Consider the following 13,480-nt stretch of genomic DNA (forward strand, 5'->3'; position numbering starts at 1 on the left):
GGAAAAAAATAGACCCACTTACAAAAAGCAGTCCCTTTATTTTATGGTTTCATAGCTGCATAATGACTCCAGAATAGCTGTTTTTATTCTGCTGAAATAATGTCTACAATTCGTGTTTTAAAAATGTACTCTGCGAGTGCCAACTGGAACAACACAGTTCTCTTATGTGTGAGTTTACAGAATTACCAGGGACTCCAGTTTGAGCTGCAGCTGCACAGTTTAAATAAAAGTTCTGTTAATGCTGTTATGGCAAATTCATGTATTGTAGTGATTTAACAGACTTAAAAGCTGTGGAAGAACAGACTTTTCTGTATATCACAATGTTGAATTCTAACCAAAGATCACAAGAAAATCACAATTCACAACCGTCAACAAGATGCAGTAATTAAAAAAAAGACGAAACAGTGTCAGTATTTACTGATAGGTACTTAGGCCTTTTCCCACCGGAACAGCCAGACCATGATCCAAACCAAGATTTATGTCTTTTCTCCATTGTTTACATTGAACGTTTTGGTCTTCTTACTAATTCTAACTGGTCAGAAAGTCTGAACTTTCCCCAAAAAAGCCTATCCATAGATATTTATAATTATATAGGCTGCCTTGTAAAAAATGCAGAGGGACAACCAATGAAAGTTAGCTAGTAAAGATAACTCTTGCTCATTTTACACTATTTTGCCTGCTGATTCATGAGCAAAGCCCCTGCAAATAAATAATCGGAAAAGAAAGTGCTTTCACACTGCAACAATCTGATCAATGATTCGTTGGTACACATCTTTTGGTCAGACAAAAATTTGGTCGGTAAAAACTAAAATACTAATTCTGCAGAAAAAAGTTCCCCCTGCATATTTATAAAGTATAACATTAGAGGTTCATATTACTGATGCTCCATGACATAAGTAGCGACCAGACACTGCTTCTTCCGCCACAGGCGAAAATATTGGCAACCACTCTTTTAATATTACACGAAGTGCTGGATTTTGCAAGGCTATCATATTGTGTATCTTTACGTGTAAATTAACTCGCAATTGTAGGTCTCAAATAAATGTAATGGAGTTAATAGAATTATTGTAAAGTATGTCAAAATTGCACTAGTGTACACACAGACAAATACACATCTATGTATGATACCAACGTTGCTAACATCTAAGGTCATCTTGTAGACAGCAGCAGCAATTTTCCTCTCAGAGATCTTGATGAGGAGGCTTCCCATGCTGCTGCTGCTTTCATTTTGTATATTGGATACACTTAGTCTGAGTAATTGCTTGTGGTTGCTTGATCAAAGCGGTGACAGGGCACATAAAAAGAGGAGAGCGTATGAGATGTTAAGAGGATGTCCCGTATTGACAGCAGTAATGTGTTATCACTGTGCCTAAAGTGCCACCCGGCAGAAAAGACGCTCGAAAATTTGTGCAGAATACCCACAGCCCATCTGACATCGTTAGTTTTGACCAACCAGACGGCACCTGAATACACACAGCTTCTCTCTCTCTCTCCCATTTACACCTGACCTTCATGACGCTGTGCCGACATTTCAGTCCCAGCTTTTTTCCCAATGAGACATTCACGCATTGCATTAATGCTGCTGAAAGGTTCCTGGAATAAAAGCATCAAACTGTAATGCTGCATTATTTATTGAAAAGGCTGCAGTGTAGATACCCTTGTATGATTACTTCTGTACATTATTTGGAATTAAATAGTGCATGCAACCTTACACCAGTCTGTTTGTTCAGCTTATATTCAGAAATAGGTTGTTGATTTTCCACTGAGCGCGTCCGGCCGGCAGCAGGTAATGGACTAAAGCCTTGCACGTCAGTGCAATATGAGGGTTTGAATTCACTGTCTGGGGCTGAGCCTGACGGACACTGTCTGATAGAGCTCGTAAATAATTTAATATCCAGTATCCATATCCATTACCTGTATACCCCCTAAGAAGATGGTCATTAGCATACGACCACAGAGTTTGTGTAGTCTGAGGTCTGCAGCCATGTTGGTAACAAAATCATTGAGCACATTACAGGCATATGTACAACTGATGCTTTTGGAAAAACAATGTTATCATCATATGTTATGACTCTAAACTACAGTCGTTATATAATATAATTTCAACACTGGCACGTTTTCTTTTGTTCTCTTGTAGAAAAAATATAAGTGACAGTGTTCCACAACATAGGCACTTACTTCAGTTTCTTGTCATTAAGTGGTTGCTATATTTATACAGAGAAATCGACTAAATAATGAGCTAATGCCTGCAGGTATAATGGCTTGGTTTATGTTTGGGGTAAGCTCTCATCATTGAACTATTCAATGATGAGAGCTTGCCCCAAATGGTTGTTGTTATGTTAAGGTAAATGAAACACTTTGTCAAGCTTAGGAAAAGATGAGAAAATGTTTAACAAATAGAAATGCTGCAAGTAAAAACAATCCACATAGTATTTAGTCTTGTTTGAAGACAACGATATATTTAAATTAGTGGAATATAATAATAATTTTAGGAGACGGTTGCTATCAAACTGCTAAACATGAAATGTTGAACTGGTGTCTATAAGTAAAAATCATCCACCTTAAGGCTCCAACCTAAAAATAAAAAGTTGTAATATCTGCCAGGGTCCACGATGTTTGTGCAACACAAACAAGATGTGGGTTGAAGACTATCGTGCTTTAGAGAGACTGTTCTAATTATCATTGGTCATTATTAATTAGATTGATAGATATGTTACTTCATCACCAGTGCAATTGCAGTGTTACAGCACCAATTAGACAAGGCAGGCATATATCAATGCCAGAAAAATATAACATGCCATTATTTATTGGGACATGAAATACATTTTTATGAGTTTATATATATGGTTCAGAAAGGATAGCCGCAGCATTATAACTGCATTTAGTTTTAATTTGCATTTGAAATGTACTGCCGTCTTTTATGCATGGAACCGTGGGTGCAAGCAACCTGATTTTGCTGATTTTTCTAGTAATGATTTATTTTCTGCATTCCTCTCCAGGGGACTACATTTGTGATGTGCTTCATCAGCATCAATTTCTCTCTTACTCCACATTATATTTCTTTTTGTTTCCTTTTTCTTTAATGTATTCCTATCCATATATCATAAATATATGAACAGAAATGAACAACAATCTAATATAACGTAACATAACATTTTCTTGTGTATATCTGTCCATTATTCCTTTACCCTGTTTTTGTGTCCAGGTGGTGCTAAGTGGCCAATAATCCAAGTTACGAGAGCAGTTGTAGGGTAAAGTAAAACTCAAGCTGCTGAACAAGTAGCTCTGAATAATACTCACACTCAGGTCTTTCAATTAAACCGTATATTTATTATTTACGAGATCCCTTTAATCATAAATCTGACTATACTTATTCTATACCAAGGGGGAGAGACATGCACAACATGCTCACGCACGAAAACAGTTTTACATAATCAGAGAGCGAGCGCGATTGAATCACCCCTCCCCCAAAACAGCTGCACGAGCCGATGAGCAGATCCCGACGCACACCATTCTGATAACACACAAAGACAAGAAACCAAGCACAGGTAGGGGTTCTACACTGAGGTCAGAGCACCAGTGCAGAAGCTCTGAGCGAACAAAAAGGGGACAAACTGTTATTTTAGGTTTCGCCTGCTCTACATAGCAGAGGACGGTGCCACGACTGCAGCAGACAGGGCTGATTTGAATTCCCTGTGTGCTCGGCAAAGAAGAGATGGAAAAGGTCAGAGCCAGCATTCATCTCCTCCACACATTGCTCGCAGCATCACCTTTTCCACCTTTTATCCCTCCGTGTCCTTGGCCTTTTTGGCGTCTCTCGGGGGGGGGGGGATAACTGGAATTCTGCCACGCCTGCAGCTCGGCGCTGGTGACATTTAGTCGTCTGCTGGTTTCACTCACACTGAATCATTGTCACTCGTTTCACGCGATCGCCAGCATCGCTGTTATCCAGAGCAATTACAAACATGTTTATTCCTAAAACCGTGCGTGATCCAAATAAATGTAACAAAGATTCAGAGTGATTTCAATCAGCCATAAAATCTGCAGGCTGAGGCAAGTGGGGGATTACATTCGTTTACGCCTGTAAATACTGTTTTAATGGGTGAGAGAGAGGTTAGTAACTCAGCCATTACTGAGGCTGTGTCTTTTTTCCTTGTGTGAGAGCTTCTCCCTGAGTCATCATCTTATCTTTGCTTGATCCTCTCAACCACCTCACCCACTCAGGATTGTGACAGCTCTGTATGAGCTGCTCAGTGGATCCCTGCTCCTACTCATTCTTCTGCTTTATCAATGCTATCTGTCGCTGTAGGATTTGCTTTCTGAGATATATACCAAGAAACAAGAACAATCATTTCCAGCTCACAAAACATCTGCCTTCACCGCATGGCTATGGGTAATAAAGCACCATCATCAACATAGTATTTACTGTATGTGCTTTTTGGAATCATTTTTTGTAAATCTCTCCTCACAGAGGGGAAGAGTTTAAGATGTCCTTGAGCTGGCTGATTAAAATGTTCCTGTTGTTTGTGGCTTTTGGATAAAGGAATCTTTCAAATGAAATATGCTTCATTCTTTCCAAAATGTCACAGTTTGGTAGAAGCCTGTCAAAGGTTCCACTGAAATGTATCGGCTTGGGCTGCAAACAGGAGGAAGTGTTTGAGCTGAGAGAGTCTGCTGACATTTTTGTCGAAAGCACCAAGGTCAAGGCTTTCACAAGATGCGAGCTAAAGGGATGTGGAAAGAAGACGGGGCCATCACATGACTGACACAACAGGAGAATGTTAGTTAATGCAGGGTTTGAATGGCCAGCAGCATTGGTCAAAGGAGAAGGAAAGACCTTGTGATGCCTGAAGTTGTAAAGATGGAAGAGGAGAGCCACAAAAAAAACTGTGAAGGAAACAGAACCTGTAAATAAGAGGAGACCTAGAAACTGTGTGACTCTCAGAACACGAGCTTCCGTCACAACCTCTCAGGCTGAAAGACAGCATTGACGCAGGACCGATCCAGATGGTGCCACTGTGGGTCCTGTGTAGGCTAGCCAAAATCTTGGAGAGACACATGCAGGCTGGAAACACACTGGTCCAACTCAGTAGCATTACAGTGGCTAATCCAGTTTACCAGGCAAGGGGCCCAGTTTCAGAGCAGCAGCATGAGGGAGGGGTCCCTCTCCGCTTGTGATTCCCACTAGAGATCCCCATCACCTCCCCATGGCCAGATATCATGGTCTCCTCCAGTCACTGTGACTGAATCAACTGTGACCCTCTATCTTCATCTATGCTCCACCAGCTGGAAGGTTTCAAGATTAAAAGTGGCTCCTGGTTGTCGACCCTGTAGTCGGCACAATAACACAATGTGCTCATTTCCCCTCATACATTTCAATTTCTACTATTCAACCATTTAATATCATTAGCTTGTATTTCTTTGAGCTTTGTTCTCCTGACCCAAGATTTAAAACGCAATATTGTGCACCTATTGAAGAGTATCTGAAATACAGGGAATCATTTTTTTCTAAAATATGCCTGATTCTACAGAAACAAATGTATTAAACATATATTTTCTTTATGAAATCTATATTTAGATAGATAGATAGATAGATAGATGGATAGATAGATAGAATTAGTCTTTGTCTGTTTATGTGGTGTGTGTTTGCTTAAAAAACTATGGGGATAAAGTGTATGTGTGTGAGTGTGTGTGCGTGTGTGTATGTGTGTGTGTGTGTGTGTGTGTGTGTGTGTGTGTGTGTGTGTGTGTGTGTATGTGCGTGCATGCATGCGTGCGCAGGCAGCAGGCAGATGGTTTTTAGTTGAGGGTGTGTTGGGTGCGGCAGCTGCTCTCACTGTGCCTCACTCTATTCTTCTCACCCTCACACACACCCACCCACCTACACACACCCACCTACACACACCCACACACACGCACACACACACACACACACACATACACGCACACACATGCAGGGCTCCTGAAAAGTACACCAGGATCACATGATGGAACTAGACTGAACGTCTCCATTATTCATCAGCTGACCGAGAGCAGTGACATGCCCACCCTAATATGCTACGTATTCCTAACACGGCGCAAAAGCCACTCTCTCCCTCTCTTTCTCCCTCTAGGAGTTCACAAGTGGCGCCGGTTTCACCTCAACAACGCAGCTACACGTTTTCATACAAAAAACACTTTGCAGATGATGACATCATAACCAAATTATGAGGGGAGGAAAAGGCTCAGCGATGAGGAGAGTGTGTGCAGGGAGAAAAATGAAGCATCTCCCTCCCCCCACCTCTCTTTGTCTCAGTCTCTCCCCCTCTTCCTCTCTCGCTCTTCTCCCCCCTTCACCTCTCCTCTTTGGAGGAGCTTCAAAGCAGCACTGAAGTTAGTGGGATAGAGGAAGGGGATCCCTGGGGGACAGTACCACACACACAGATGCACGCTCACACACACACACAGCCCAACGATTGCTTAACAAGCAGTCAAACAGTGGTCTTTGAGCAGTAACTGGGTGACAGCTTGAAACAGTCCAGACTCGAAAAGAGTGTGACCGATTCCCATGAGTGTGTTGACTTCAATAGTGCAGCTTCGTGTATGGGTTTAAATTGCACATCTAACACACACCGATATTCACACGCATGCGCACGCGAATTCCACATTTGACAGAATGCACGTGTCTGGTATAAAAAAATGCTTTTATAGGATTATAAAGATAATATTTAATTTAGTAATAATAGATCTGAAAAGATAATGAATAACAGATTCTCCTATCAGTGTGCAGAGGACAAAGTTCATTAGAAACTCAACCAAACTTTAAAAAAAAACACAGAAGAGTGGGGTTGAATTATTCTGTACTTAATGCTTGATCAAAATGTTATCTGGTGTTTTTCTGCTTCTTGATGAGGATGAATCTGGGGCGTAGCTCCCTTTGATCAGGAGATGAAGCAGGCGTCCTCTTGATATTCCAAGTTGTTTAAACGCTTTACCCAATGGGAAGCTGAACTCCAAGCTGATGTGACATATTACAGACGTACAGCTTTCCAATCCCGACTATGGAAAGAGGAACTCAATCACCTCAGAACGTCAGGTGTGATCTCAATGATCTGAGAGGAGGAGAGGCTCAAAGAAGATTTTACCTATAAGAAAAGTCAGACTTGTTCATCGAATGAATCATCCTCTATAGTTATACCAGCCTGCACCAATATGCGTAGGGCATACAATGATGACACAATCTCCCACAGAGTTTAGTGTTGGAGACATACAAAACAAAAAAGGCCTACGATCATGACACATGTGCTTCTACTGCCTGGGAGTGAGATATGGGATGAGACATAAACTCAAGCTCCGGGAAGAATCAGCCGCTGAGAGTGTGTCCCTGTTTGTGTGTGTACTCAAACAGAGGGAGGATTAAAAATGGATGTGCTTTAAAATGGGAAGAATGGTGTGCTACTTTGTCAGACCAAGTGCAGTGACACAAACGCTGCTGCAAAAGCGAGCGTTGGAGTGTGTGTGTGTGCGTGTGTGTGTATGTGTGTGGTTTTGGGGGGGGGGGGGGGGGTGTTTTGAGGATAATACATCTCAGGTAACCTTAATGGAGGAGCGGGAGGCGCTGCATTCTGCCAGTGAGTGGGTTGCTGCAGGTTCCAGTGATGGCAACAACACACCACAACAGTAGCAACAGCACAGAGCTCATAAAAGCCTCTCACGGACCGCAGCCAGTGGAGAGAGAGTGTGCCGGGTATCGATCTCCTGTATTTGAGGCCAGGGTCTCACAGCAGCTGCTGATAATTCTTCAAGTACAAGATGGCTGCAGGTTCCAGCATCAGCACATCTTCTACACTGTCTGAAAGGATCCGAGGTGGAACTGGAAATGAACTTTGAAAGTAATAACTGACATATTTTCCACAGAGTTTGTTTTTGTTTTTGTCGGCATGATTACACAGAAAGCAACGGAGCCCATTTGCACCAAACATGGTGGAGGGAGGGGGCCAGGGAATAAACCATCAGGCCGCAGTGCAGATGTGATTAAACAAAATTCTAACGAATGCAGCACAGTTTTATCAATTTCTCATAAAATAATGCATCATTCATTTATGGTGCTGACATTTATGAATTAGCACAATTCGACTCTTTGACTATTTCTAACAGACTTGGAGGTGTGCTGAATCTGAGTGCCATTTTTAAACTGATTGTTTTGTTATTTTTTCAAATCTGCTTTTTGATCAAATAAAAGGTTTGGATCCGATGTTCTCGTTTACCAACATGGCAACATTTTGAAGCTGTTTTTATGAACCCATGATATGTATAAATAAGTCCTATTTTATTTTCTATACATGTATTATTTCTGTTTTAGTTATGTCCCTCTTCTAATGATCACAAAATCCTTTAACACCCACTAACATCTGGCTCTTGTCTGCAATGAGAATGGCATTCACTCCAGGGTCAAATGACTCTGCAGTATAGACAAAGGTTTTGTAATGGCTCAGATTGGCAGTGAGGGCAGACAGCAGGGTGAGAGAAGGCCTGAGTTTTGAGAGCGTTCACGACAGCGAATCGGGGGGGGCAAACTCCTCCCCACACTCCTCTAATCCAGTCCATTAAACAAATTCAATTTTCTGTAATATGGGTCCATTTTATTTTAGTTACATTTAAGAGGGATCATTGATTGTGAAAACATTTTATTTCATTTGTTTGTTATAGCCTTTATCACAATCATCAACTGACACACAGGGATTCAATAATGAGGACAATGGGGTACAACACAATGGTTAAAAAAGATTGAAATAATTGAAAAGTTTTACTGGCAGTGCAGACGCTGGTGGAACAAAAACAAATATGTGGAAATTAAATGAAGTTTCCTATTAGCATGAACTGTCTTACATATCTTTGTAATAAATTGTGAGGGGGTCTAGGTAGCCACTGGTGGTGTGAGGTCTACTTCAATCTTCTACTCTGATCACTGTGATAAACTTGCTTCAAAAATGGGCAAAATGAATCACAGTTTCCATTATGTTTTGCTTCCACTGTGCCAAAATGACACTTTAAGGGATAGTTCACCCAGAAATGAAGGGTTAGGGTCACACATTATCTACTCACCGTTATGCCGGTAGGGGGGTGGCTGAAGTGTTTGAGTTCCCAAAAAACATGCCACCATACTGGTTGTATGGTGTTATCCAAGTGTACTGAAGCTCTGTCATTTATATTCGACTCAAAATGAGCTCATTTACACCATGTTTTAAGTCTAAGAGTCCACCAGAACATACTAAGCTAGCGGACATTAGGATTTCTGACGGCCCCTAAATGCACCTCATCGGAAGATATCAGCGGACTTTTTTACCGTTACGAGTCAAATATGAATGTCAGGGCTTCCGGACAATTGGATGACACCACCCAAGCAGTGTGGAGGCATGTTGTGGTTTTTCTTTTGTTTTATTACATCTGAAGAAGAACTCACCATTGACTTCAATTGTATTGGATTCTGCTCTAACAAAGTTAACCCCCTGAGACTCCAAAAGTGTTTCGTAGACTCAAACACTTCACCCACACCCCCATCGGCATAATGGGGAGTAGAGGATGGGTACATTGGATTTTTGGATGAACTATCCCTTTAAGCTACAAATTCTCAGAAAGTGGATTTGGAATCGAGACAGGATCGCAGACTGACAAGCTTTTCAGGTTAAAAGAAGAGGAACTACCACCTGCAGAGATATACAGCCCAGCTACGCTATGTCCCTCACTCTGCACGATGAAGCACGGTTTCAAGGAGAATCAGAACGTAATCCGCCTGATTTTCTTTGAAAGAGCAGAGACACCCCTGCTGCGCTCTAACACTGCAGCAATTTGCATGTTTTTCTTCTTTTCCACACTATCAGACCACATCATGAGATGATGTCTGGCTATAGTGCTTTGACACTTGGTAAATGGTACTTGCCTAAAACACTTGCCGATAAAACCCCCTAACTTTCCATCCTCCCTGTGCAACGCTCTGTTCATCTGTCCCCCCTCTTTGTCTCCCCCCTCGAGGCTTCACCAGCCGCAGCTTCGCCCTTCAGGAGAGCTGAGGAAGAAAGAAGTAGGACAGGAGGAGGAGCAGTGTGTGTCTGCCTGCGGGTTGAGATGGGAGCATAGGGAGGCAGGAATACACTGACAGTGGCTGCATGTGGCGAGGAAGGACAGTGAGGAGAGGCACCGAAATGCTGCAGAGCGGGAGGGGAAGGAGGATGGGGGGGTATCACTGCTCATCTAGGAACAATGTGAATGACGAGCAGGCAGGATACAGATGCTTTGTGGAGAAAGACAGACGGCAGAGGAAGATACACAGAGAGTGACAGACGTCTCTCTCACAGCTCCGCGAGCAGCCACATCCTAATACAAGCTAATCCCTCTATCAGCCTCTTACCTCACCTGGGCCAATACCTCACCAACAGAAAATGGAAGACCGCTTTCCAGAGAGCATGCACTCACTATTTCTTTTTGGCCAGACAGGCACAGTGGCGCCCGCCGTCCCACGCAGCTGAGTATTTGGTCAGCACTGTCACCGTCCTGTTCACACACACAGCTCCTGCTGACGTTTCCCTTTTTACCTGAGCAGCGTGTCATGAACTGAGCGCTGAGGACTGATTCACTGGGTGTTCGTAAAACTGAGCCAAGAAAAACACTGTGCTATGTCGGCAGTAGACATTTGAATGAAGGTTTGAATTTTGTAAAAGCGCTGCGATTCATAATCCAATCTGAAGGAGTCTAATGGATGGTGAGTTCAATTAAAGCTGCAGATAACACATTTTTTTCACTTTTGATTTATCTGCTGATTATTTTCTTGGGTAAATAAATTAGTTTACTTTAGAAATAGCCAGAAAAAGTGAGATGTCCATCACAATTCTCCACAGGCCAAGGGAGGTCTTCTTTTTGCTATTTAATAACAATTTATTTACAATGATAGTGGGTAGACAAACCTCCTCACATGTGAGAAGCTGGAAACATACAGCATTTGCTTTATTATTTTCAGTTATTATCTATTCTTTTAAACATTAAATAAGTTACCAAAATAAAGGCCAGTTCTTTTTTTGTCAGTGAGCTAAAGGATTATTAGACTGATCGTTTCAGCTCTAGTATCAATATGCTGTGTCACAGGACAATACACAAGCACTACAACTTTCACTTGCCCTAAACTGTGTGTTACGAAGTCCAGTGTATTTTTCCTCCCAATACAATATTATATTTTGCTTGTGCATTTGTCTCAGTATTTGTTATATTATATGTCAGGATTATATAATAGCCTCAATACTGCAACAGTGCAAAAAAAAGGAATTATATTGGTTTTGTTTCGTCTTTTGGAACCTCCTCAATCTAGGGCTGTAAATAATAATAATAATAACTATTAAATAACCTGCTTAATATAATAATTGCATTCCAAAATCTCAGTCCAAATCTCAAATCCTTACGTTTCCAGTCACAGATGACAAAAACTGGAATATTTGACTTTTTTGTTAATTTAAATTCGATATTGTTTTATATTAAACTAAATCAATCATTATCAGGTGATCAGCAATTGTAAGTTTTATGTATGAATTGACAATTCCGTTTCTACATCGACGCCTAAAGGATCTGCTCTTTCAAATCATGCAGGTTCTGGCAAACTGACATTTCCTCTACGTGCATGGTTTGGTTTTGTGAAATATTTGAGTACACTTTAAATTCTGACTGCTCCTGAGATCTGATGGTCTAGCCCACCAGCGCTAGATGAGAGGAGGATTCAGACAATGTTAATGATGTTTATGCTTTTATGAAACCCATCAGCTGCCTCAGATATACACAAGATATCAACTTCCCCCAGTGTCTGTGATTCAAAGGACAAAATGAAGAAAATAAAGCAGCCTTTTCACTTAGCATGGCCTCACAACTCTTGTAAAGTGTTCAACATTAAGGAGAAAGCTCAGCTCCTTACCAAACTCTTAATATAAGTCACAAGCTCATTTCAAACGATGATATGAGTATTATGATATTTACTACCCCTTCGTCGGCCTCCAAACGCAGTTTGATTCGGCAACAGACCGCGGGATGTAAACACAATGAGGTCGATTCAAACACGCGATGCAGCCTCCAGTTCGCCAACATATACACAATTCTCCAGGAGTAATGGAGATGTAGGTTAAACATCCCAGGGCAATAGCCCGGGGAGGGGAGGAGAGGGGGGATACAGAGACGGCAGCTGGCCACGGTGAAGGGAAACCGATGAGTTATAAAACACCACCATCTGCAACGCGAGGAGAGGCTGTCCATAGAGCACAGATAATACACTGAGCTGTCCCTGTGCCCCCCTAGCAAACATAAATAAATGTACGAGGTGCGCCCGTAAACAACGACTCAGCACCGGAGAGATGAACCAGGAAGGGAAGGGACGCAAAGCCCGTTATCATCCCTGCCTCCAACAACTTGATCCTATTTGAGCTTCTTCGGAAACTCTTACCTCCTCCGCGGTGCTCTGCCTCGCTGATGTGCGGCTCCCGGGGCGGGTACCGGCGGCTTTCGTCTCGGTGATGCTCGGTAGTCGGGAGCGGGGTCGGCGGTGGTGCTGATGCGGAGCCGTGGCTTCCAGTCGCCCCTCTTCAGGGTTAGCTAGCCCCGCTGCCTCCTCTCGGCTGGTGGTGCTGAAGTGGACAGCGCACCGAGCAGCTCTGGAACAAAACACACAGCACACACTGCGGTTTGTCCCGCCCGCCCGCGACACAGCGCCCTCTGCCGGGCCGGAGGAGCGTCTGCAGCACAGCGTGAAGTCCCGTGGAGCCAAAAAGCACTGAGAGAGCGCCACCTAGCGTGCCCCTTCTTTCGCATTGTCTCAGTGTATAGGTGTCCGAAGTATCAGCGTGGGCCTCTGCTTATTTGCTCGGTGTTCATTTTTAGACATTCATGTCTCAAACAGGCAGCTTTCAGTGCAACCATGTTGACATGTCACAGAAGGAAGAGCACAGGCCTCAACAATTCAGTGTTGATGATTATAATTGTTGACACACTGATTAGTGAGGGAACAATGATAACAATGATTTTTGTTATCTTTGGTATATTTTGCTCCCAAGTAAAAATTTCAGCTGTTTAGCATATCTGAAAACTCCCTAAATTCCACCGACATGTGACATGTGTCTACCGAGAGGTCGAACACATTGGATCATGTCTACAGCACCATAAGAGAAGGATACACTCTGGCATCCATTGCACTTCTGTCTGTCCGGGGAGAGGGATCCTAACATGTGACACTATCTTAGGTTTCCCATGTTAATAGTTTTTTGGGGTAGTTTTTGTTGTCTTGTTGAGGTTAAAGGACAGAGGATGTCGCACCTTGTTAACCTCTGAGACAATTTTAATATGTGAATATGGGCTACAAAAATAAAATTTGATTGACTGATTGATTGATTGATTGATTGATTGATACAGTCTCCACTCTCCCCCTCAGACCAGGACTCACAAGGTTGTTTTCATGAGAGCTTTGTATACAGTG

At 42.4% G+C, this 13,480-nt stretch overlaps 1 protein-coding gene across 1 annotated transcript in view; it reads right to left on the minus strand.

The window, feature by feature from the left end:
* The window catches only part of srrm3 (serine/arginine repetitive matrix 3), a 72,951-nt gene extending 60,320 nt beyond the window's left edge, over positions 1 to 12,631 (minus strand). Inside the window, exon 1 of the mRNA XM_062406956.1 lies at positions 12,455 to 12,631. The gene's annotated coding sequence lies outside the window, so the exon portion shown is untranslated. The remainder of the gene's footprint in view (positions 1 to 12,454) is intronic.
* Between the last annotated feature and the right edge of the window lie 849 nt (positions 12,632 to 13,480).

Source organism: Platichthys flesus, chromosome 15 (genome assembly GCF_949316205.1).
Source record: "Platichthys flesus chromosome 15, fPlaFle2.1, whole genome shotgun sequence".
NCBI classification, from domain to species: Eukaryota; Metazoa; Chordata; class Actinopteri; order Pleuronectiformes; family Pleuronectidae; genus Platichthys; species Platichthys flesus.